The sequence below is a fragment of the Gorilla gorilla genome, chromosome X (genome assembly GCF_029281585.2).
Source record: "Gorilla gorilla gorilla isolate KB3781 chromosome X, NHGRI_mGorGor1-v2.1_pri, whole genome shotgun sequence".
In the NCBI taxonomy this organism is placed as follows: Eukaryota; Metazoa; Chordata; class Mammalia; order Primates; family Hominidae; genus Gorilla; species Gorilla gorilla.
In genome coordinates, this window is record NC_073247.2 from 60,183,090 (window position 1) to 60,207,889 (window position 24,800).

The following is a 24,800-nucleotide window of genomic DNA, read 5'->3' on the forward strand; positions in this document are numbered from 1 at the left end:
AAGGAAGAAGTGGCAACAAATATTGAAGGAAGGATCAGAGAGGTAGTAGGAGAACCAGAATACTGTACCATATAATATAAGCTAAAAAGGGCATTTCAGGAATTAGGGAGTCATCTTATGTCAGATGGAAAAGAAGAAATTGAGGAGAGTAGGAAGTTAAAAATCCTTTTAGCTGTATTAAAGTCTAGTATATATTAAGGCCCTTTGCCATGCAAAGTTAGAATCTCATTATAACACAACCTGCAATAGTACAGAATTTGATACACTCCTATTCAGTTTTGTGCTCTATTCCAAGAGGATAGATATTCCTGGAAGCATCTTATCCATGACTCTTCTGCTGCATAAACCCTAGGGACAGCATAAGATAGAAGTTTATGCATATTCTCTTAACAGATATACAGCAGGTCACAGCAGTTAAACATGATTGAGTGAATTCTTCCACCAAGTTTCAGCAGGCTTTTTACCCCTCCAAACAAATATTCATATCAACTTTGGTATGATGCAACTAAGATGCAGAAACATTAGCCTCTCGCTCTTGAGGCTCAACTCAAGTCAGTGAAATGGGGTTGGAACTATAATCCAGTTCCCCAGATTGTCTAATTTGTTTTTTTCTTCTCTAACCCATTGCGAAAATAAAGATTAACCTTCAACTCGATATATCTTGCCTCCTGGACCTAAAGTCAGATCAAGACGTATTCCTAAGCTTACATTTTAGAATTACAGAGTAAGGTGTAGGCGGCATTTGTCATTCTAGTAGTCACCACACCTTAGGTTGGTGGTTGGGCAGAACAGTGGCTGAAGGATGGAGTGTGTGTCCCTAAACCCGACACGCCCTGAAATCTTCCTGAATTAGTAAGTCACTTTATCCATATATTTTTGCACAACAATGGCGAAGGGGAAGTAATTTGGATAGCTGCTGATGAGACATTTTTGGGCCCGTGAAATGGCAATACTTCAAACAGAATGGGAGTAGCTGTACTAAACCAAGCAAACAGAATTCTTTCGAAAATAGTTACGGAGTTTCTACCTTGTAGCTGAGGCTTCCGAGCAAGGGTAAAGTCAGTCCCTTCCCTCTGGGAGAGATAAAGCACAGTGCAAGTAACTGGAATGCAAGGCAGGATGTGTCTAAGTGCTATGTGAGCGAGTCATAGCAGAGACATTCTTAGAGTGGGTTCTTGGAGGAAATGTAGAGTGTAAAGGCTTGACAGCTCCTAAGAAAAGCATCAATGAAGAGATAATGAACCTATTCATTCTGCCAATCTACCAAATGGTAAGACGTAATAAGTTTATGTAGCAAATGAATAGTGTAACTGTGTCTATTTTTACAGGGGACTTGAGCTCATGAGTAAAGTCCTTCCAAGTTGTCATTTTTGTTTAAATTTCCCTTGAGCAATAAAGTAAAATTCATTCAACTGCCAGTTTTATCATGTGTTATGTACTGGCTTTAGAGCTGGAGGGGTTGGAAAATATGAGAGTTTCATATTAGGAGCACCAGCACAGGATAGGTAGCTTGCCCGGGATGAAGAGTAGCAAAATAAATGCCTTGTTATCCACGTGGCATATGGCATTCTGTTGTTTAGTGCTTTGCAATACAGTGTGGCCATTTCAGTGAAGGGTGCTAAGACTCCAGATACCTAAGTCTTGGCCTAAGCCATTATCTGTCTCTGTGTTAATGCTGGAATCCTTGGCATTTTCTGACATAATCATGCCCAAGCTTGATTACCCAAGTTCTGTAGATTGTTCAAAGTGTCCCTTGTGCTTATCTCATCTATCAGCTCAGCTGTCATATTCATTCAACCCTTGTGCCGAAGACTGTGTAAGATTCATCTTCATAAAACACCACATAGGATGAATTACGTTTCTGCTCTTGAAATCTATTGAATCACTCCTCACTCCACACCCCATCACTTCCTTTCTGTTCTCACCTCTACTCAGCCTAGTTCAGACCCTCCTGAACTCTCTCATCTGTCAGTTGTGAGAGCTGAGCTTTTAAATTGATTTCCCTGGTGCAAATCCATATTTCCACTTGCTGCTAGACTAAACTTCCTGAAGAAGCGTTTTACTCTCCAACTTATAAAACTTTGGTAACTGCCCATTGCCTGTAGCTCTGTTTTGCAGCATCGAACCCCATGATATGCGTTACTGTCTTCACAGTCTTCATGTCCATCTGGACTTGTTATCTTCTTTTAAATCAGCTCATTTTAAATATTAAAACATGTATTTTAAAACATGTAGCCTCACTGCAAGCAATAAACTCCATGCAAACATGAGTCAGGGTTAGTTTTAATGTATTCCTCTTCACAGTCAAATGGACACATTAAGTAAGAGGAACAACATTGGTGGGCCACCTAAAATTCCCTCTCCTAAGAGGTTGCTCACCACACTGATAGTCCTCCTCATTATTATTATTATTGCAGCATTTAAGGACCACAGCATGGCCTTGACCTTATTCACCCTCTTCTCTCTGTCAGAACTCTCCACTCCAGCCAAACTGGTTTCTTTGTGGCCTCCTTAGGTAGTAACTTTACATATTCTCCTTAGCTTCTGAAATACCTTTCTCTACCTCCTCCTCCTCCTGATCTGTGTTTGTCTTTTCCATCCCCTTTGGTCACTCTTCACTCCAACACATCTTATCTATAGCAGTGCCTCCCCCTCTCTAAATTCTTGCATTTTGCATCACTGCCTTGTATCAGTAGTTCAGCATTTTCATTTTATCTGGCTTAATTCTGTCCTCATTGTATCATACAGTGTCAGAGTTAAGATGTATCTCAGAGAACTTTTCATAGGACTCTTACTTGATGTAGACCCTTGAAGCTCCTTGAGGACAGCAATCACATTATTCCTATCAAGCCCCAAATGTGTGTCTCTCTTTTAGGGTTTTTCTGACTCCAGAAGTCATTGAATACACCATTATTTCAGGATTTTTCAGGAGTTATTTATCTAGCTCATTCTGCTGATCAGCAGTGTTTCCACCAAGAGATGTCAAAGTCATACCTTTATTATCTTGCCCCCCACTTGTCTCTGTTGTAAGTTCCCACCCTTCACACCTTACCTCAATACCTCCTCACCTCCTGACCTCATACATTCAGTCTTCCCAGTTTTCAATCCATTTTGTTACCTTCTTCTTTACTTCCAAATAATAATAAACTCTTGTTTTTTTGAGACAGGGTCTCACTCCATTGCCCAGGCTGGAGTGCAGTGGTGCAGTCATAGCTCACTGCAGTCTTGATCTCCTGGGCCCAAGAAATACTCCTACCTCAGCCTCCTGAGTAGCTGACACTACAGATGTGTGCTACTATGCCCGGCCTTTTTTTTTTTTTTTTTTTTTTTGTATAGATGGGGTCTCACTGTGTTATCCAGACTGGGCTCAAACTCCTGGCTCAAGTGATCATCTTGCCTCAGCCTCCCAAAGTGCTGGGATTACAGGCATGAGCCACCATGCCTGGCCAATAATAAACATTTTTTTGTTGAAGATCCCATCTGCGTCTATCTCCCTAGTTCTCTCTTTCTTTTACCCTTAGCCCCAAGTTGTTGAACATAAAGTCTGGAACTCACTACTCTTTAGCAGTTCCTTTCTGGCCCCAGACAAGGGAGAAGCTAAACAGTTGGGGTCAGGGGCATTCATGAGGATCTTTGAGTGATATTTCCCTAGAGAGGCCCATTTTGCTGTTGCTGATGCTAACAATGATAGTTAACATTTGGCACTGGCAGTGTCCAGACACTGAGCTCAGCACTGGTCATAGTGTCCTGGTTAATCCTTGCAACAACCCTAAGAATCAGGGACTCCCGCCCTCCCCATTTTACAGATGATGAAATGCAGGCATAGGGAGATTAGGCACAGCTGTTAATGGCAGAACCAGGCATTCCAAAGCTGAGACTATACTGTACTGCTCAAACGACACAGGTGTAGAAGGTGTATGGCAGCCTGAGCCCCATTTCCTATTTGCATATTCCTGCTCATACATGCACAGGAATATATACTTAGTGGGGTACAGTCACTGGACCCTTCTCACTTACTCTCTCACCACCCCCTCTGCTCCTGCCATTTTGTGGGCACCCACATAGATGTAGTGCTGCAAAGTGAGCCTCCTTTTGAGCAGATCCACACAAAATGTGCAGATAAACAAGCCTTCTACCTCAGGCCTGCAGCACGCCTGCTTTCTGACCTGCTTGGTACGTTTCGGGCCCAAAGTGTCAGAGTGTGGATTTTCACAATCCCCCTCCCACATTTTAAGTTTGCAGGCAAATGAACCTTAATGTGCCTTCTCTACTTCCCTCCCTCCCTCCTTCTCTCTCACACTCAGAGTGCCAGAAAGAAGAACCTGCTGGCTCCACCACTCGTCTATATGTCTTGACTGTAGGAGAGAGAGCTTTCCTGATCCCATTCCTATTTGTGGGGTCTGTGGGAGAGCAAGCTGTCTTGCCTTCTTGTTATTTCTCTCCTTCACCCATGCATGACACTGCAAAGGGTTTGCTGGCTTTAGTCTTTTACACACACACACAGACAGACACACACACACACACAGTCTGAGACATCTGATGTGTTCACCCTCCCATTTGCCTTGAATGGTAGTGTGTGTGTTTTTTAATTCCACTCTTATATACACAACTTACAGGAGAGTTAATTTTCTAGTGCCACCCCCCCACCATAGGCTATGTGCCCCCTTGTTTTTTTTCACACAGCATCCAGAGTCGAGATTGTTTAGTGCCCTTCTTACAGGCCTTGTTGGCAAGAGTGAGCATTATTATGGGACACCCTCCCCACCCCCGGCACAGATGATGCACACAGGAGTACAAGAGGATGAGGCTCCTGATCACCCCACGCCTCCTTAGACCTACGTCTGTGTACATCCTCTGTCTGTGAGGGAGAGAGGAGGTGACTCCTTACCTGTTTGTCTCACATGCCTCACACATTGGGGTGTGAGCTGTCTCAGTTCCCTCCCACACATGAGGTTTACAGATGTGCAAGCTTTCTGAGCTGTGCCCTGCCTCTTAAACCCAGCATGCCTTCTTAGTGCTCTTCCCACAAGCATGCATTATTGGAGAGTGGACTTTGCTTTTTTTTTTTTTTTTTTTTAACTTGCTGAGTTGAAGTATTTGAAGGATAGTGGGCCTAAAAAAACTGGCTCTGGCACAGGCACATGTGCCTTCACATGTGTACACACATGTACACCACGAGGGAGATGAATCCTTCGGCCTGTTAGTGTTTGCTTTGTATGGTAGATGTGTTGAGGAATAAAAAAAACAATCTGCCCCTTTTAGCTGAGGGGAAAAATAAGTTCAGAAATGGCAGTTGATCCATTAAGGATGGTGGGCAGTTTCTAAGCTATACTCTGTTGGCCAGCAAATTTAAAGACTGAAGAAAAAGTGTCAGTGTGAACACATATTTGGCTCTTTTCACTATAGTTAGTGTTGTCAAGCAGCTGATACCTGCGGAATAGAATATGAGAATTGTGCTACAACGAATACATTTGCTTTCTTAGTCTGTACATTAAAAGCCCCCTTTTTTTTACTTGTTTTAAAGGTTGTGGAGCATTGTTTGAATGACAATTATTTACATTGTAAAAATAGTATGAAATTTATGATACTTTAAAAATTTGCTAGGATTCATCAGTGAGCATTCTTCCTATATCTGCCCTGTCTCTGCTCTCCACTCCCCCAGCTCTCCTGCCCCATGCAGGGGTGCAAGCCTCTCAAGCTAGCCCATCCCACCTTGACCACACAGGACTACAGTGAGCTTTTTATTTTAAATATGCTTCCCCGAACCTGTTGGACTGTGGGTTTCCCCATCTGCCTCCTGCTTGCAGCCTCTCTCTCTAATCCTGCTTTTCTCTTTCTTTCTCTCATGTGCACACACTCATGGTATGCATGTAAAGGAGACACCTGAGTTGCCTCATTGCATCCAGCATCGCAGGACTGTGAGCCTTCTATTGCTGCCACTCTCCTACCCCACGCATGGCTTAACCTAAAATAAAACTGACCTCCCAATTGGGAGGTTATTACAACCTCCCAGTGCACACACTGGCTGGGCCACAGTGGCGTGTGAACCACTGTGTCAGCCACCTTATTACTCCTTTTCTGTGCATGCCCCCACACACATTTATGATAGGAGCTTGAGCCTCCTTATTCTCCATCCTTGCTCTTTCTCTCTTCCTTTTCCTCCCTCATCTCACATGTGTGTGCCAAGGATGTGCCAGAAAGTGGGTCCTTATCATTTTCAGTTCTCATACACATGTGGGTACACACAGCTTTAGGGTTCAGTGGTTAGGCCCACTGTCTTGGTAGTCAGATTACCTGTGGTAGAATCCTGGCGTGATCTGTAATGAGCTTTGTGATCCTAGACAAGTGACTTATCTTGTGTCTCAATTTCCACAACATGAAAATGAGATAACTAATTGTGCCAACCATATAGGTTTGTAATAAGCACTGAAGGAGGCGACGCATGTATTGGGATTAACATGTAATAAACTTCCTTAATCCATATGCTTTGCCTGGAACAACTGATTCTCCATAGAAGAAAACTCACACCTAAGCTGCTTGGTCCCATTATTTGAAAATATTTGGGAAGTACTGCCTTGGATGACTGTTTCATAATTCTTTCCTTTCCTCAAATCTGCAGTGTCACCTCCCTTCCTTCCTCCTCACTCTCAGCTGCTGACTTTGCTTTCTTCTTCCTTGAGAAAATGGAAGCCATCAGAAGGGACCCTCTGAAGTTCCTCTGACCTCTCCTCCATTACCTGCACATGTCCCTAAGTGTCAGCTCCTCCCCATTATGGTAGATGAATTACTGGCACATGTAGCCAGGACCAGTTCCTCCACTTGTATACTAGATTTCAACCCCTGTCACCTATTCAGTGACACTGCTCCTGCAATTGATCCCCCTCTCCTTACTGCATCATCAACTGTTCTTTGTATACTGGAGTGTTTGTACCGATATCTAGATGTGCTGCCACATATCCTGTCTAAAAATAATTTTAAAAATTAAAAAGCACTACCTTCTCTACCCAAAAAGCTCCTCCAGTTTCTACTCATTTCTCTGTTCCTCTTTACAGAAAAAAAAAAATTTTTTTTGAAGGAGCTGATTGTACTCCATCTCTACTTCTATTTCTCCCATTTACTCTTTTTTTAAAATGTATACTTTAAGATTTAGGGTACATGTGCACAACATGCAGGTTTGTTACATATGCATACATGTGCCATGTTGGTGTGCTGCACCCGTTAACTCGTCATTTACATTAGGTATATCTCCTAATGCTATCCCTCCCCCCTCCCCCCACCCCATGACAGGCCCCGATGTGTGATGTTCCCCTTCCTGTGTCCAAGTGTTCTCATTGTTCAGTTCCCACCTATGAGTGAGAACATGCGGTGTTTGGTTTTCTGTCCTTGGATCCCTTCCTTACACCTTATACAAAAATTAATTCAAGATGGATTAAAGACTTAAATGTTAGTCCCATTTACTCTTGAAAACCCTCCATGTAAAACTGTAACCTGCAGCACTTAAATGACCCTGGTCAAGGTCCCCAGTGTCCTTCACATTTCCCAATTTACTGGGCAATGTTGTCATCTTACTTGACAGATCAACACACAGTTGATTACTCCCTCTGCCTTGAGACTCTACCTGCTTTCCAGGATTCCACACTCATGAGGTTGTCTTCTTACCTCACAAGCCTCTCTTTCTCAGTCTCTTGATGGTTTCTCCTCCTCTTCCTGAATTGTAAGTATTAAAGAGATATAGGCCTTAGTCTTCAGACTTCTTTTTTTTTTTAACTTCTCATTAGTCCTCAGCTGTTCTCATCTTGTCTTGCAACTCTAAGTACCATTTTATGTGGATGATTTCTGTGTTTGTATTTCCAGCCTGGACTTCTCTTCTGAATTCCAGATGCCTATGTCCAACTATGTACTGGACATCTGCCCTGGATGTCTAATAAGTATCTCAAAACTTTAACACATCCAAAGCTGAGGTCCTGGTTTTCCTCCCCCTCTCTCAAAAAGCCCTACTCCTCCCTCTGTGTTCTCCAACTCAGCAAACAGCATTTCCCAATTGCATATGCCAAGGATATGGAGAATTTTAAGAGGCTAAAGGTTTTGGATTCATCTCTGACACTTTTTCCCCTCCATTCTCCAAATACAAACTGCTATCAAATCTTGTTGGCTCTACTTTCAAAATACATGTCTAATCTGACCACACAGCCACTTCTCATACTTCTCACTTCCTCTATTATTTCCACACTAATCCAGCTTTTCCCTGGGCTGACAAGTGCAAGTTCTCTTGCATCTGTCTGTCTGTCTGTCTCTCTGTCTCTGTCTCTGTCTCTCTCTCTGTCTCTCTCTGTGTGTGTGTGTGTGTGTGTGTGTGTGTGTGGTGTGTGTGGACACAAAGTGGTTGGTGGCTGAGAGCTTGAGCCTTCTTTTTTGAGTCCTCTTTCTAATGACCTGCATGCCAGATTCTAAGCTTTCTTACCATCTGTTCTTGTATGTGTGTTATTTCATCTGTAAAATAGGGATAATGATCACCTCATGGATATTTTATGAGAATAAATGAGCTATGTGTGAAAAGCACTTAAAACAGTGTTCTGCAAATGTAAATACTATACTGGTGTTAGGAATAAAAATAAAGGAAAAGAAAGAGGGAAGGAAAACAAATATATTGTAGATAGTGAACATTTCTGAAGGTACATATGTGAATGTACACAAGCACACCTTCTCATTACAGCATGTCTGGGGCACAGTCATAGAAGTCCAAGGCATCTGGGATACGCATGCACACAGTATACAGGAGAGCAGACCTCCCGACGTGCTTTCTCTCCTCCATGCCTTGAGTGTAGGACCGTTGGCATCTTAATTACCCTCCCACACCCAAGGCTTGCAGAAGAGCGAGCCTTCTCTTCCCTCTCTAGTGCATAGGCATGAGCACATGGACAGGTACACCAAAGGGAGGCAGACCCTCTCTTACGTGCTCTGTATGTGGGGTACACTGTTACCAACCATCCCATCTGGATGACTGTCCTGCTTCCATGGCCACTGCTCCTAGTTTACCCATCAGCACTCCTGTGGCTATCTTGCTGCCCACTTGCACCCCCCAGGCCAGTGCCCCTTGCCTCCTAGAGCATACCCATATGTCGTGCCAAGAGAGCAAGCCCTTCCCTGCTCCCTCTCTCACATCCCTTGCATGGTGGAGGGTGAGCTTTCTGAAAACCCCTCCCACATGCAGGGTTTGCAGGATGGCGAGCCTCAGCTTTCCTTGCTCTCTTGTGCATGTGTACATACACATACGCACTCCTTCACCAAAAGAGAAACACACCCAGGTGGTGGGAAGGAGAATGACTCTCAGCCGTGTCCTTTCTCCCATCTCAGTCTTACATGGATCCTGCAGGAGAGGGAGACTTCTCTTAGCTTTCTCTTGTACATGGTGCAGCCCCTCATACTCAGGGATAGGCACAACCTAGAAGGAAGGGGGGTCTTTTGACCTGGTTCTATCTTACCAGCACCTAGAGGAGGAGAGAGAACCTTCTCAGGACTCCTATACATGGGGCATGATGAAAAGGGAGTCTTCTAGCTAATTCTCACAAACCCAGTTTGTGAGGAAAATTGTGTCTATATCATAACCATATGCAAAGATGTAATATGCACACACATTTTGGGTTCAGAAAGTAGAATCCACTCACTGTGCCATGCCTTTCCATATGCACACTTGTTTGCTCAAGAGGGTGTGTGAAGATCTGTCTTCTTAGACACTCATGTAGATATGAGTCAGAGTGTGAGTTTTCTCTGTTATCTCCCCAGACCCAGGATTTGCAGCCGATTCATTTGGTGAGCCACTCATTCATTCAGCAAATATTTATCGAGCAGCTACTGTGTGTTGGGTACTGCCCTATGCACCAGGGATACACCAGTGATCAAAAGACAAGAATCCCTGCCCTATGAGGGGAGGCAGGTAGTGAAAAAAATAAGTAAGTAATGCATAGTGTGCCAATTGGTGATAAGTGCTCTGGAGAATAATAAGGCAGGAAAAGGGGACAAGGAGTGGGTGGGGGTAGTTACAGCATAGATGGTGGTGAAGTTTCGATATCAAATAGGGTAGTCAGGAAAGGCCTACTGTGTTCTAGGAACAACAAAGAGCCATTGTGGCAGAAGCATAGGGCTGGGAAGTAGTAAGTTACAATGGAAAAAGGGGAAAGCTGATAATTACTATGTATCTCTAAAATCTAAGGCCTCTTTTTTAAAAAAAAATCATACCATTATCACACTTAAAAATAATTACTAGCCAGGCACAGGGGCTCATGCCTGTAATCTCAGCACTTTGTGGGAGGCTAAGGTAGGCAGATCACCTGAGGTTAGGAATTCAAGACCAGCCTGGCCAACATGGTGAAACCCCGTCTCTACTAAAAATACAAAAATTAGTCAGGCCTGGTGGCAGGTGCCTGTAATCCCAGCTACTCGGGAGGCTGAGGCAGGAGAATCGCTTGAACCCGGGAGGCGGAGGTTGCAGTGAGCCAAGATCGCCCCACTGCACTCCAGCCTGGGTGACAAGAGCGAGGCTTCATCTCAAAAAGAAAAAAAATTGCCAACAATTTTTTAATATCATCACATATCTGTTGTTCCCATTTCCACTTGTCTCAGAAATATCATAAATTAGGATCCAGATAAGGTCCATGCATTGCATTTGGTTGATATGTATCTTAAGTCCCTTTGAATTATATCTTTCCCTTCCATCTATATTTTTTCTTTCCTTATAATTTATTTGTTGGAAGAAAGTGGGCCATTCATCCTATACAGTTTTGCATAGTCTGGATTTTTGTGATCACATCCCTGTGATGTAGTTTACGTGTTCCTTTTCCTTGTTTGTATTTCCTGTAAACTGATAGTTGCATCTGGAAGCCTGATCAAATTCAGGCTTAATTTTGAGGAAGGGGGAGCAGAACTACTTCCATTAAGAGGCACAAAATAACTGATGATCATCTTTCTGTGATGTTAGTTGCCACCGATGCTCAATTCTTAGAGCCGTTATTTCATTAGGGGTTGCAAAATGATGATATTCTAATCCCATTATTCTCTTGATTTATTAGCTGGAATACTTCTATAAAGAAAAACTTCCCTTCATCTGCTATTTGATCACCCAGTGTTGCCGTCTTTATAGGCAAGATAGGATAAATGTTTGGTTCTCTTTATTTATCAGTACTCAGAATAATGAGTTGGTTCACTAGCTTACTCTAAAGAGGATTTTTAAAAAAACTATTATAATAAACTCATAGATTTAAATATATTTGGACTTTTAATCCATTGCAGTTCTTGCCTTCAGTGAAGCTCCAGTGCCCCATCTTTAGCCAGTAGGAGCTTCTTCAAATTGGTTCCTCAGTCCTTTTGACATGCCTCCGTAGTTATCTGATAGCTTTTCTGCTTTCAGAGATGAAAAAAATGTACAAAGCTCATCGCAGATACCTTCCCCAGGCCTGGAATCTGCCATGTCTTCAAGAAGCCCTGGTTTCTTTTAGTCAGACATGATATTTAAAGACCATATTTGCCTCTGGATTGGTCATTGTATTTAGGCTTCTACAATGATCAGAACAGAAAAATGTTTTGTTTTTGTGTTTTCTTGTTTCTAGATAAATACATCATGATTCCATTATACTTCTGATTCAAAATCAGGATTACAGTTTTCTGTGTCTTTGCTTCACAAGTATGGTTCTGACTGTTGTATGGCAAATAGGAGGAGAAAGTGCAGAAACTGGGAGACCAGTTAGGAGGCCATTGAAATAATTCAGTTGAGAGATGGATGGAGGCCTGCATCAGGGTGACCGTGGTGAAGGTAGTAAAAAGTGGTTAAATATGGATATATTTTAAAGTTACAGCCAGTTGAGTTTACTGATACATTGCATGTGAAGTGTGAGAGAAAGAGGAGTAGGAGACTGAGCCCTCTCTTCCCTCTTTGTCACATATGAGTTGGGTACATATGCTGACACTGCCTCTTTAATCTGTAGCATCCGCATGCAAGTGCTGTCCCAGTGCAGTACACCTGGGCTAGGACTCACAGATGGTATGTTATGCACAGAGCAGAGAGTGCCTGTCACCTCTCCTAGTTCCTTTCAGAGAGCTTTTTGAATGCCTGTTGGATTTGGGGATCCAATAGTGGCAAGAGCATCAGGGACCCTGGTTTTACTGTGGGGTGAACTTGTGCCAGAGAACACAGTTCATCATTCCCATTCAGCCTGCCTTCATGTGTTCAAGGGGCTGGAAAAGGGGAGCTTTTTCTTTCCTAACTCCCATGCTATCCTTGGGGTACAGGTGCCTGAGCCTTCTCATTTGCTTCTTCTCTTTAATCCTTGATACTGGTACTAGTGCTCTCCACATGCAATGCACCTTGGCAGGGATTCAGATGGGGTGAGCCTTAGCTGCAGATGGAAGGACAGAGCCCTTGTACATTGCCTCCCTCTCCTGCTGCCTGCCAGTATTATTTACTTCCTGTAGGGAGCCAGAAGAGAACAGGACAGCCATGGTCCCCTGAGTGTACTGCCTAGCTAGCACATATAGGAGGATAAAGCTCATTTGTACTCACTGTGCAGGTGTGCACACATGCTGGGGATACTGGAGAATGAATTTACTTTAGTTCCCACCCCCCAAGCACCCCACCTTGTCCCCCAGGATGGTCAGGCATCTAGGGATGTAGACCTGTATACACGAGTCCCACTGATCAAGTAAGCAGTGGGTGGTTCCTTCCTGCCCTAACTGTACTCTCTTTGCCCTCCCAGAAAGGGCAGTGAGCTGTCTCGGCATTCTTCCCTTAGGTAGCTGTTGAATGAAGATGCACTTCCTTGTTAATGTTCTCTCTCACAATCACAGATACACAAATACTCGTATATGCACATGTGCACAAGCAAGGCATACAGGAGAATGAGCATGCAAGGGAGGCCCACGTGTGGCTGGGTGCCCAGCATATGCAGACATGTGAGCATACAGGGACAGGAGAGACAGGAGCCTTTTTGATTTATACTCACGGGGCCAGATGCCCCCATCTTTACTCATTTTCTGTCTGTCTGTCTCTCTCTCTCTCTCTTTCTCTCTCTCTCTGTCACACACACACACACACACACACACACACACACACACACACACACACAGAGTGGAACTTCTAATGTTTTCCTTCATATCCCTTATGTGAAGGGGCGTGAACTTTGTTGACCTAGGGAGATTAAAGGAGAACCTCATCAACTCACACGTGAGGAATTTAAGAGGATGAATCTGTGTATCCCCTTGTGCAGGCACTCACACTCACAGATATTCGGACCTCTTCTCTCTCACCTGTCCCTTGCATGCAGGAGTTTCACCATCCCCCTTAAAAATGCACATTCATTCAAACACATACATACATAAAAATAGAGAGTAAGAGGTAAAAATGTTGACGGCTGTGTGCCAGGTACTATACTTTATTTCATTTTCTTGACACCATTTAAGAGGTAGGCTTTAAATTGTCCTCATTCTTCAAAAGTGTTTAACTTGACCTTGGGAAAATCAGGTCGATTCTCTAGGCTAATATGTGGTAGAGCGTGCGTTTGAACCAAGGTTCGTAGATACCAAAGTGCCTGGTTTTTCCACTACATTAGTGATTCTCCCAGTGTAGTCCCTGGACCAGTAGCATCAGTATCACCTGAGAACTTGTTAGAAATGCAAATTCTTGGGTCTCACCCCAGACTCACCAAGTCAGAAACCTCTGTAACCTGTATATTACCCAGGTCTTCAGATGATTCTGGTGCATGTTAGAGAACAACTGTGCTAAACTGTACTGCCTTCTTGTTGCATAGCCACACAAAGCATTTGCGGGATCATGAGCTTTGGCGTTATATTCATTCTCTCTTTCCTCCCTTTCACACTCCTGTCTCCTCCCAGTCTCTTTGTCTTTATAGGTTTATACTTTTTTGTTGTTACTATCTGAGAGAACAGACAAAATGTGTGTTTAACTAGACATCTTTAATGCAAAGCTCAAGAACCGTTCTCTTTACTTCTATATCATCACAAGTTAGTACCTTGTGTGAAGAAGAATGAGCCCTCTCACTGAACACTCACAGGGCTTTGTGTTCTGCTCCCCCTCTCTAATCCTTGCTACCTGGGTGAGAGTGCTGTCTGAATGCAATGCACCTGGGCAAGGATTCTGAGAGCGAGAGCTTCATCTTCGTGTAGGACAGAGCGTCTTTCTGTCCTCCTATCATCCATTCCACAAGTATTTATTGACCACCTTTTCTGTATATGATACTAAGTTGAGTAATGAGCATACAGTTGCTAACAAGACATGCTTGGTCCCTACCCTCATGGAGCTACAGTTGAGGAAGAAGAATGGAATTCCTCATCAGCCATTACACCTACATGCCCTGAGAGTGGGTGGGCCACAGAGTGGACTTCTCATTACCACTGTCACCCACAAACATACACAAAAGCATGAATCTTCTCTGATCTCACATGGAACTCTGCAGAAGATTCTCTGCCTTTCTGTAAAGTCCCTAGTAAATGACACTGTATATACATGAGAGTGAGACTTGGTTATAGCTACACATGCACACATACAAACACACAAAAAGGGCAGGTGTCAGAGCCTTCTTGTCTGCTCCCCCTCTTGAATCCTTGGAACCTAGGTGTGAGTGCTATTTCAGTGCAACACACCTATTCAAGGATTCAAAGAGGCTGAGCGTTGTCTGCATGTAGAAGGACCAACAACCTGTCCCCTTCTTTCACATGTTTGTGTTTGCTATGCGGTGCCAGATCCTGCACTGGGTGGTGGAGATACAACGGTAAATAAGACAGCTAAGGTCCCTGGGCTCTGTAGAGGGCACCTGTGGGAGAATGAACTTCATCATTGCCCTGGACAAGCTTACACCTCTTTGAGAGCATGAGCTTTCTGTTTACTCCCAGCTTACTATGTGTCAGATACTGTAATGGGGAAACACACATTGGGTGATGAGACTTGCACAGCCAGTCTTTGCTCTCAACGAGCTTATAGTTTACCAGAGAAACAGAAGAGAATAAAGTATCCCAATTTTCTGTGCCATCTTCCAACATGTGCATGTACATGTGTGCCCACATACACAGTTTGTCCCAACCTCCTTGCTAGGCCCCAAATACATCCAGCACCTGCAGACCCTCAAGTGTGATCTGAAAAAGATGCCACTCATGTCTTTCATTCTAGTCTGAGGTTTTGTCTGAGAGGGCATGTCCATGTGGCCTTGTGCAGGGGGATGAATACATATGCTATCCCTGAGGAGAGGCGTCTGTCTTAGCAAATGCACACAGAGATACTTTGCAGGAATGGGACCATGAAAGTCAAATATATATGGAGATATACATGCAGGGTGCAGGTGCCTGAGTCTTCTGCTCTGCTCTTCCTCTCTAATCGTTTGTCCCTGGGTGAGAGTGCTTTCTGAATGCAATGCACCCGGGCAAGGATTCTGAGAGGGTGAGCTCCCTCTGCGTGGAGAACAGAAGATCTGTATGTCACCTCTCAGCTGCTTGCTGCTTGCCTGCCTGCTCTCTGACCCTCATTCATTCTTTCCTTCCACAAATAATATGTATTGGGCACCATGATGGGCATTGGACACAGAGAAATGAACAAGGCAGACTTCGCCCCTGCCTTCCTGGATATTATAGCCTGAGAGGAGAATGGACTTTGTCACCACTCATTGCCCCTGCATATACTGAGGGTGAGTGGGCCACATAGGGAACTTCTTATCTACCCTCTTCCCACCTTAACCCACCCATAAGTGTGAGTCTTCTCATTCCTGCTGTCACATTGATACTTGTTTCTTGTTTTTTCCTTCTTTCCTTCCTTCCTTCTTTTCTTTCTTTTTCTTTTCTTTCTTTTCTTTCTTTCCTTTCTTTCCTTCCTTTCCTTTCCTTTCTTTTCTTCTCTCTTTTCTTTTCTTTCTTTTTTGATGGAGTATTGCTCTGTTGCTCAGGCTAGAGTGCACTGGCACCATCACAGTTCACTGCAGCCTCAACCACCTGGGCTCAAGCGATCCTCCCACCTCAGCCTCTCAAGTAGCTGGGACCACAGGCTTGTGCCACCATGCCTGGCTAATTTGTGTTTATTTTTTGTAGAGATGGGGTCTCACTATGTTGCCCAAGCTGGTCTCAAACTCCTAGGCTCAAGCAATCCACCAGCCTTAGCCTCCCAAAGTGTTGGGATTATAGGTGTGAGCCACTGCACCCAGCCTGATACTTGTCGAAGCAACTTCTCTCTACTTTAGTTCAATGCAAGGTTAATGCACTAGGCAAGAACAGCAAGCCTTCTTGTTAGATGCACATGTGAGGTGTACAGGTACTGGAATCTTCTGTCCTGGTTCCCCCTCTCTAATCCTTGCTACCTGGGTGAGAGTGCTTTCTGAATGCAGTGCACCCAGGCAAGGATTCTGCAAGGGGGAGTGACATCTTCGCATAGGACAGAGCACTTCTACCTCCTCCTTCCATCCTTTCTATGACTATTTGTTGAGTACCTACCTACTCTATTGCAGGTGCTGTCCTGGGCAGTTGGCCCACAAGAGAATGAGCCATATCTGGTTCCCTACCTTCATGGAGTGTACAGTTCAGGGAGGAGAATGGACTCCTTCTCATTCATTATATCTGCATGTCCTGAGGGTGGGTGGGATACAGGGTGGGTGGGGTACAGATACATGTTGGAGAATCTACTAAACCTCAGTACAATCACACATAAATACGCTGTGTGCAAGAGAAAGGGCCTGACTTGGTTACGTCCACAGAGACATGTCCTCACAGAGTGGTCCCTCTGACCTGGTGCATCACTCACATTCTTTCAGCCTGTGTGCCAGTACTGCCTTGACTCACTGTCCCTTTTCAAGAATTCCAAGGGAAGAAGCCTTGTCTACACTTAAAAGGACAGAGCTTTTGCACATCAACTCTCCCTCCTCTTCCTTCCACAGATATTCAAGTGTCTATTAGACAGCAGGTATTATGTTCATCACCAAGGATATAGCAGGGATCAAAATGGACAGGTTGCTACCCTACATTCTGGTAGGGACTCATAAACACACTATACATAAATGTTGTGGATGAATAGGCCACTGTTCAAAAGAACGAAGTAGATCTATATGTTCCTTGTTACCCAGTCTGCATGCACGAGCATGTGCAGGTTCTGCTCAAGTGAAATTCTCAAATGTCCCCAATCCTTGTACACCAGACACACTCAGAGACATGGCCCTGCATGCAGAGAACCCCACCTACTGAAAAGGTAGGAGATGGAGCCTGTTGTGCTCTCCTCTCTCCCATTCTCAGCATGCAAGCCAGTGAGCTTCCTTAACTCCCTTATAGATGGGGATTAAATGAGGGAAGTCTTCTTACTGCTACTTTCCTTCTTGCTGCTCTGTATAGGAGAGATCCTTTTCATTACTTTTCTGTACAGTCACAGATGAACACACTATATGCGGTGAGCCTTCCCTGTAAACCCATGTGAGCACATGTGCACACACGCACACGTGCACACACACATACTCTGTATGGCTGCTTGGGCCTTCAGTCCTGTTCCCCCTCTTGAATCCTGGTACTTGGATGCAAGTGCTGTGTCAATGCGGTGCACCCAGGCAAGCATTCCACGGCTGAGCCTTTTCTGCATAGAGCGAAGAACATCCGTTTATAATCCCCATCCTTCATTCATTCCTACCTTTAACAAGCAGGGGTGGAGCTCCTGTCATGCACCAGACATGGAGAGACAGGGTGGTCAAGAAAGACACAGAACTCATACTCACATGCCTAGTGAGTATGTTTAAGAGAAGGAACTTCTGTTGCCCACATTGTTCATGCATACGTATGTAGCAGAGAGTGAGTCTTCCCATCATCCCCTCTCCAACCCCCCAACAGTGCTCAGCTAGAGAACTACAAAAGGTGTGTCCCCCCTTACACAGAGCTGCAGCTACAGTGTGCATAGGATAATGAGTGTCATTAGCAGCATCTTCTCACTCATGTCTGGTGTGCAAGGCAGTAGGCTTTCTACTTGCTACTTATGCCGCCAGAGCTTGAAGGAAAGTGGCCCTACTTGTCAGTCATCTCACACATGCATATGAAGAAAAGACACTTCACCTTTGTATGGTCATAGGAAAATCACCTGTGAGCCAGAGAGTGCTGTTTCTTTTGTACATACACACAAACACAATGGATTTGAAGATGCTCGAGCCTTCTATTAAGGTTGTCCCTCTCTTTCATTCTTGGTAGTTGGGTACAAATGCTATTCCAGTCCATTGCCTTGTACAAAAATTCAGAGAGGGAATCTCATCCATGTTTAAAAGTGTAGAGTCTTTGTATCACCCCTCTATGTCCCATTATTTCATTTCTTTAAGTTATGTATAGAGCAGTGGTTCTCAGTGTGGTCCCTGGGCCAGCAGCATCTGTATCACCTAGGAGCTTGTTCAAAATGCCAATTCTTGGGCTCATTCCTGGCCTACTACACCATAAACCGTGGAAATCTGTACTTTACCAAGGCTCTCAACTGATTCTGATGCTCACTTAAGTTTGAGACTCACTGATTTAGTGTAAGTGCTAGCTAGGGGCAGTGATAAGCTAGTCAGGTGAAGGGTGGAAGAGAATGAGCTCCTGCATTGCTCATGTACGTTCCCAATGCCGAGTCCATGCAGACTGTGACAGGGAAGCCATCATTTCATTACTGTCTCCACCTCCTCCATAACCACACATTCAGTGAGCACATGAGGCTAAGTGAACACACAACAAGTACTTTATTAGGGAATAGCCTTGGCACTGCTTCTCCAGGCATGCACCTGACACTTTAATCTCAATCTGTCTCTCTCTCAATCAATCAATCAATCAATCTCTCTCTCTCTCTCTTTCTCTCTTTCTGTCTTTCTTTCTCTCTCCTCCCCCACCCCCCTCCCATGTGCAGAAGAATGAACTGCTCCTTCTCCCATACCCATTGCATATCGGAGTTGTGAATTCTCAAAACACCTCCTGTGTGCATGGATTACAGGAGGGTGAGCCTTGTCATCGTGAATCTTCTGCTGAACAATTCAAGCAGCCCGTGTTTATTGCGCACTTTTGATGTGCCATGAGCTGTGCTGGGAGTACCCTGCTAAATAATGGATAGTGTCTCTCTCCGGGACTTCCTATCTAGTGGAAGTATTAGGTGCCTAGACTTCCCCAGGCCTAGGCAACAGACACAGGTGTGTCAGGAATTGAGCCTTCTCATTCTCTTATGAATACACATGCTCACATTGTGCATGCATGTGCACACACATGTGTAAGTGTAGAAACATTTCTGTACAAAGCTGAAAGGAAGGAGCCTTATTATCTAAACTTGCCTGCAAGTTTCCTTGCCACACACACTCAGATGCATGCCTGGTGTGCAGGTGCCTGGACTTTGATTTTTGCTTGCCCTCTCCTAGCCTTGCAGCCTAGGCACAAGTGCTGTCTTAGCAGTACAATGGACTTGTGCAAGGATACCAGCTTGTGAGCCTTGCCTATGTGTAGGACAGAGCCTGTCCATCCCTTCTCTTTCCTTTGTTCATTCTTTCAGTCAGTCATTTGTGTGTGCATGTTTTTGGTCCATTCATTTATTCATCCCTTTAACAAATTTACTGAATTCCTGCTGTTTGGGAATGCCACAGTAAACTAACCTGTCAGAGATGCCGACCTTACTGTCTAGCAGGCTCATGGAGAATAAGCATCCTCATGTCATCCAACTTCCTGTGGATACATGGGCTCAGGGTGCCAGAAATCAGGCTTTTCTTTATTCCCTCCCACAGACATGGGTACCTGTGCAAATGTATGTGGTGTGCTCATCCTGAGCCTGCTGCTCTGCTTCCCCTTGTATCCTTGCCACCTAAATGTGCATGCTGTCTCAGTGCAGCACCTATTCCAGGACTCTCAGAGGGGCCTTTTTCTGCCCATAGACAGACAAAGTGCCTGTGAGTCACACTTCCTCCTCCCTCTCCTTCCCCTCTACCTCCCTTTCACAAGTATTGAGCACTTAGTACATGCTAACACTGTGCTGCCAGGGCAGTGGGCATATGGTATCACACAAGATGGACTTGGTTCTTGCCTCAAAGAATATGTGTAGGAGACTTGACTTTTTGTCACCTAATATTCCTGCATGTGCTGAGTTAGTGTGGGCCACAGAATGGAACTTCTTATTGACACCCTCTCCCAACATATACACAATGCAAGACTCTCATTCCTGTTCTCACACAGACCTGTGTAACAGAGAACCTTCTCTGCTTCGAGCACGGCAGGTGCCCAAGCCTTCTGCCCTGCTCCCCCTCTCTAATCCTTGCTATCTGGGTGCTAGTGCTGTCTCAATGCAATGCACCTGGGCAAGGATTCAGAGAGGGGGAGCTCAACTGTACCAAGAAGGACAGAGAGCCTAGACATCACCCCTCCCACCCTCCCCTGTCATAGCTTTTGAGTGATGGGTGTGTGTTGGGGAAGCACAGAACAGAATAGTTAGGGACTTCAGGTGCTCTGGTGCGCTTGTCTGTATATTAGAATAAATGTCCTTATTAAATAATGTCCATGTATGCAGGTATCCAGAGTGAGACAGTGAGCTTTCTCTGTGTTCCCCACCTGCTGTCCACACACAGGGTGGTGGGCGGGAACCAGAGCCTTCTGATTTGCTCCCTCACTTCCTTCCAACCTAGATGTGAGTGCTGTCTCAAGTATTAAGCCAAGGATTCAATGAGATGGAGCCTTGCCTACCTATATGTATATATATGGACTGAGTGCATGTATGTCTCTTTTCTTGCCTTCCTATGTCTTGAGTTTCTAGAGTGTGACAGATACTCTTTTTAGTGTTAAGGATGCAGTGACAAACGAGAGTCAAAATCACTGGATGTGCTCTCTGATGGGCAGCTTTAGAAGAATGAAATTCAGACAGGTGGGCACAAATGATGGGGGCCAAAGAGAGAGTCTTCCTATTCCCCCAACTCTGTCCCCTCTGAGGACAGGGAGATGCACACATTCATGAAGCTTTACACTTACAGAATGTATAGGAGTTTCAGCTTATAAGCTGCCCTTTATCTTCCAGGACATCCTGAGTAGAACTATGAGCTGCCTTTAGATGTCTATTACAGACTCTTCTTGAATTAGAGGGGGTGAAGAGCAAGGGACCCTTCTTATTGCTGATCTTGTATGCACACCACACAATATGGAAATGAGAACAGCCTATATCTTTATATTACCTTACTTTAGTCAAATAGAGATGGACTATACATGTCTCTGTTTCAGTCTATCACTCTCTCTGTCCGCTCTCCATCTCTCTCTCTCTCACCTAGGGAGTACAGGTGCCCATGATCTGATTCACTCCCCTCCTCCCATCCTTAGCGCTTGAGCCTGAGTGCTTTCTACTGTGACCTCAGCAGTATTCTTCAGTTGTTACTTTCTTCTTAGCTAAGCTGATCTATTCATTCCTACCCATCTTATCATTTTTGCTCATTGCCCATTGCAAATTTGTAGTGTTCAGGTCAGCGTAGCAATACAGTATTATAAATAGTGGTGACAGACAGAAAGAGACAGACACTCCATTTCAGTCCTCAAGTTCTTAAACATTTGGGACTTATAGATTCTGATCCTCGGTCCTTCTTCTCTCCCAGATTCTCCCAATCTAACCTGCAGTAAAGATTCAGGTTATTTAATATGTGCTCCTTATCTTTTGTATACTCTAAAATCTCATTTTGGTTACTGCTCAGCCTTAGTCTTATTTTATCAGACTTTACATCTCTCTTGATGCCCAAGACTAGCAGCATCAACATCCTCCAGGAACTTGTTAGAAATAAACTCTCAGGCCTCACCTCAGACCTAGGTAATCAGAAAGTCAGGGGTGGGGCCCAGCAATCTGTGTTTTAACAGCCCTCCAGATGATTCTGATGCACACTGAAGTTTGAGAACCATTGGTTTAAATGACTTAAAATTTCTATTCTATCATTACTAGGGGGATTTCTGTGTTACACAGGATGATTTTTAGCATCAAAATTTCCTTATGTGTAAACGGCTCTTTTAGTTTCTTTCCATATTTTAAAAATTCATAGACTTTTTTGAGCAGTTTTAGGTTTACAAAAAGATTGAATGGAAAGTATAGAGTTGTCATATATTCTCGAGACACCCCAGTTTCCGCTATTAACATCTTGCATGAGTGTTGTACACTTGTTAAAATTGATGGGCTAATGTTGAGACATTATTATTAAATAATAGTATAATTATAATGTATTATAACTATTATTAAATAATAGTTTAAATATAATTATTAATGTAAACCATAGTTTACATTAGAGTTCCCTCTTTGTGTTATATACTCTATGGGTTTTGACAAGTGTATAATGACATGCATGACCATTATAGTATCATACAGAATAGTTTCACTGCCCTAAAATTCCTCTGAGTTCTGCCTATTTATCCCCCCTCCCCCACCCTAAACCCCTGGCAACCGCTGATCATTTTACTGTCTCCATAGTTTTGCATTTTCCAGAATGTCATATAGTTAGAATCATACATTATGCAGCCTTTTCAGAATGGCTTATTTTACTTAGCACTATGCATTTAAGGCTCCTCATATCTTTTCATGACTTGATAGCTCATTTCTTTTCTTTCATTTTTTTCCCCATTTATCCCATATAGTAACCAGCTTATTTCTTTTTATCACTGCATAGTATTCCATTGTCTGGAGGCACAAAGTTTATTTATCCTTTCACCCACTGAAGGGCAGCTTGGTTCCTTCTACATTTTGGCAATTATGAATAAAGCTGCTATAAACGTTTGTGTGCAGGATCTTGTATGGACATAAGTTCTCAACTCACTTGAGTAAAATACCAGGAAGTGTTGCTGGATCATATGGTAAGACTATGTTTAATTTCGTAAGAAACCACCAAACTGTCCTCCAAAGTGGCTGTACCATTTTACATTTCCATCAGCAGTGAACGAGAGTTCCTGTTACTCCATATCCTCATCAACATTTGGTTTTGTTAGTGTTTTGGATTTTAGGCATTCTAATAGGAATGTTTTCTTATCCTTGAGCTTAAAGAGTTTCTTACTTATTTTAGATACAATCCCTTTCTAAGATATGTCTTTTGCAAATATTTTTCCCATGTGTGATTTGCTTTTTCATTCAATTAACAGTGGCTTTTGCAGAGCAGAAGTTTTTAATTATAATGAAGTCCAGTCTATCAATTTTTTCTTTCATGGATCATGCTTTTGGTGTTGTATCTAAAAGGTCACCACCAAACCTAAGATCACTTAGATTTTAGCCTACATTATTTTCTAGGAGTTTTATAGTTCTGTGTTTTACATTTAGGTCAGTCTTCTATTTTGAGTTAATTTTTGTGAAAGTTGAAGACCTACCTCTAGATTCATTTTTTTTTTGCATGTGCATGTCCAGTTGTTTCAGTACCATTTATTGAAAAGAATATATTTGTGTCATTGTATTGCCTTTGCTCATTTGTCAAAGATCCATTGACTATATTTTTGTGGGTATATTTCTGGATTTGTTCTGTTCTATTGATCTATATTCTTATGCCATTATCACACTGTCTTGATTATTGTAGCTTTATAGTAAGCCTTGAAGTTGGATAGTGTCAGTCTTCCAGCTTTGTTCTTCTCTTTCAAAATTGTGTTGGCTATTCTGGGTCATTTGTCTCTCTGGCTAAACTTTAGAATCAGTTTGTTGATACCCACAAAATAACTTGCTGGAATTTTGATTGGAACTGCACTGAACCTGTAGATCAAGTTGGGAAAAACTTACTTCTTGACAATATTGAGTCTTCCTATCCAAGTTCATGGAATATCTATTTATTTAGATCTTTGATTTGTTTCATCTGAGTTTTGTAGTTTTCCTTATGTAGGTCTTGTACATATTTTGGTTAGTTTTATACTTAATTATTTGATTTTTAGAACTAATGTAAATAGCATTGTGTTCTGATTTTTCAAATTCCAGTTTGTCATTGCTAGTGTATGAGAAAGCAGTTGATTTTTGTATATTAACCTTATATTCTGCAACCTTGCTATAGTTACTCATTTGTTTCAGGAGTTGTTGACTCTTTGGATTTTCTACATCGACAATCATGTCATCAGTGAACAAAAAGTTTTTATTTCTTTCTCCCACTCTGTGTATCTTTTACTTCCCTTCCTTGTCTTTTTTGCATTAGCTAGGTCTTTCAGTATGATGTTGAAATGGGTTGGTGAGAAGGGATATCCTTGCTTTTTGCTAATGTTGCTGGAAAAGTCTTGAGTCTTGTACAATTAAATGTTAGCTGTAGGTTTTTGTAGATGTTCTTTATCAAGTTGAAGAAGTTCCCCTCTATTCCTAGTTTAATTAGAGTTTTTATCGTGAATGGGTGTTGCGTATTGTCAAATGTATTTTCTATGTCGATTTATATGATGATGTGATTTTTCTTCTTAAGCCTGTTAATATGCTAGATTACGCTAATTTATTTTTGAATGTTGAACTAGCCTTCCATAACTGGGATAAATCCCACTTGGTCATGATGTACATATAATTCTTTTTATATATTCTCATGCTCAATTTGCTAATATGTTCAGGATTTTTGCATCTATGTTCATGGGAGATATTGGTCTGTAGTTTAGCTTTCTTGTAATCTCTCCATTCAGTTTTGGTATTAGGGTAATGAATTAAGAAGTGTTCCCTTTGCTTCTATCTTCTGAAAGAGATTATAGAAAACTGGTACAATTTCGTCTTTAAATGTTTGGTAGAATACACTAGTGAATCCATCTGGGTCTAGGGCTTTCTGTCTTGGAAGTTTATTTATTAATAGTTTAGTTTATTTAATAGATACATGTCTTTTCACATGATCTGT

General features: G+C 43.0%; 1 protein-coding gene and 6 non-coding genes across 8 annotated transcripts in view; all 7 read left to right on the top strand.

Annotated features, from left to right (window-relative positions):
- The window catches only part of CLCN5 (chloride voltage-gated channel 5), a 161,556-nt gene that overhangs the window by 69,406 nt on the left and 67,350 nt on the right, over positions 1 to 24,800 (top strand). The gene's annotated exons all lie outside the window — the stretch shown is intronic.
- Positions 8,790 to 8,900, top strand: MIR532 (microRNA mir-532). The gene has a single exon (NR_106344.1). It is a non-coding gene; the product is annotated as a microRNA mir-532 (primary transcript).
- MIR188 (microRNA mir-188) lies at positions 9,140 to 9,250 on the top strand. Its single transcript, NR_106490.1, has one exon. It is a non-coding gene; the product is annotated as a microRNA mir-188 (primary transcript).
- On the top strand, positions 14,054 to 14,164 carry MIR502B (microRNA mir-502b). The gene has a single exon (NR_106521.2). It is a non-coding gene; the product is annotated as a microRNA mir-502b (primary transcript).
- On the top strand, positions 14,573 to 14,681 carry MIR362 (microRNA mir-362). Its single transcript, NR_106454.1, has one exon. It is a non-coding gene; the product is annotated as a microRNA mir-362 (primary transcript).
- Positions 18,891 to 19,000, top strand: MIR660 (microRNA mir-660). Its single transcript, NR_106377.1, has one exon. It is a non-coding gene; the product is annotated as a microRNA mir-660 (primary transcript).
- Positions 20,232 to 20,343, top strand: MIR502A (microRNA mir-502a). Its single transcript, NR_106400.1, has one exon. It is a non-coding gene; the product is annotated as a microRNA mir-502a (primary transcript).